The sequence below is a fragment of the Colobus angolensis genome, unplaced genomic scaffold (genome assembly GCF_000951035.1).
Source record: "Colobus angolensis palliatus isolate OR3802 unplaced genomic scaffold, Cang.pa_1.0 Scaffold126, whole genome shotgun sequence".
Taxonomy (NCBI): domain Eukaryota; kingdom Metazoa; phylum Chordata; class Mammalia; order Primates; family Cercopithecidae; genus Colobus; species Colobus angolensis.
The window spans coordinates 3,294,683-3,296,471 of NW_012113808.1; positions in this window are offsets into that span (position 1 = coordinate 3,294,683).

The window sequence follows — 1,789 nt, forward strand, 5'->3', positions numbered from 1 at the left end:
CAGCCAGGCGCCTGTACCGGCGTCTACGGCCATACCACCCTGAACGCGCCCGATCTCGTCTGATCTCGCGAAGCTAAGCAGGGTCGGGCCTGGTTAGTACTTGGATGGGACACCGTCTTGGAATACCGGGTGCTGTAGGCTTTTTGTGCTTGCTTTCTAGTCTTTCTTTCTTTTCTACCTTCCTTTCTTCCCTTCTCTCACTCTCTCTTCTTCCTTCCTTTCTTTCTTTCTTTCCTTCTTTCTTTCTCTCTTTCTTTCCTTCTTTCTTTCTCTCTCTCTCTCCCTCTTTCTATCTCGTTCTTTTTCTCTCTTTCTCTTTCTTTCTTTCCTTCTTACTTTCATTCTTTTCTTTTTCTTCCCTTCCTATCTTTCCTTTCTTTCTTTATCTCTTTCTTTCTTTCTTTCTGTCTTGCTTTCTTAGTTTCTTCTGTCTCTCCTTCTTTCTTTCCTTCTTACTTTCTTTCGTTTCTTTTTCTTCTCTTACTATCTTTCCTTTCTCTCTTTAGCTTTCTTTCTTTCTTCTGTCTTTACTTCTTTCTTCCTTTCTTTCTTCCTTTCTAACTCTCTTTCCTTCTACTATCTTTCTCTCTTTGTTTTCTTTCTCTCTCCCTCTTTCTTTCTTGCCCTTTCTCTCTCTCTTTCCTTCTTTTCTTTTTCTTCCCTTGCTATCTTTCTCTTCTTTCTTTCTCTTTCTTTATTCTTTCTTTCTCCTATCTCTCTGTCTCTTTCTCTCTCTCCTCTCTTTCTCCTGTTCTTTCCATTTTTCTTGCTTTTCTTTTTTCTCACTTTCTTTTCTTCGTTTCTCTTTCTTTCTTTCTTTCCTTCTTTCTCTCTTTCTTTCCTTCTTTCTCTCTTTTTCTTCCATACGGACTCTCGGTCAGTCACCCAGCCTGGAGTGCAGTGGCAAGATTTCGGCTCACTGAAGCTCCGCCTCCCGGGTTCACGCCATTCTCCTGCCTCAGCCTCCCAAGCAGCTGGGACTACAGGCGCCCGCCGCCGCGCCCGGCTCATGTTTTGTAATTGTAGTAGAGAAGGGGGTTTCACCGTGTTAGCCAGGCTGGTCTGGATCTCCTGAACTCGTGATCCACCCGCCTCGGCCTCCCAAAGTGCTGGGATTACAGGCGTGATCCACCGCGCCCGGCCTGCTGTAGGCTTTTGTGGCTTCCCCTCTCCCTCCCTTGCCCTTACTATCGCCATGCTTCCCGAACTCCCCGGACTCTGCTCCCGCTTTGTCGCCCGCCTACACCCCCGCCGCAGCCGGGGACCTCCTCCTGGAGGTCCGCCACCAAAGCACCACCGGGCAGCGGCATCCCACCGCTTCCGCCTCGCCGCCGCCCGTCCAGGAGCCCGGCTCCAGTCCTGGAGGGCAGGGGGCCGGACCCCAAAGGCGCAGGCGCGGCTTCCCTGCCTTTCCCGGTGCCTTCCCGCTCCCGGAACGCCCAGGCGATTCAATCCACTCGTCGGGCGGGCGCCGCCGCAACCTTCCAAACCGGGGGAAGGGGCGGGCAGGGCCAGCGGGTGCCACAGACGCCAGCCAAGACCTCCGCTCCAGAACGCAGGGGCTGCTTTATCCGGGGGAAGGACATTGCTTCGCCAGCCACCGCGAAAACAGTCCCTGTGCACCCGGATTCCCATTGCCACCAACTTCGTGTCAACTCCAGTCCCGAGGACACGCCAGAGACCCAGGCCTCGGCCCCGTGGGCACGCCCGGTGTCACGGCTCCCGCCAAAAGGGCGGGCGCACTCTGCAAATCAAGGGGCCCACCGCACCGCACCAAGAGCACAGGGAG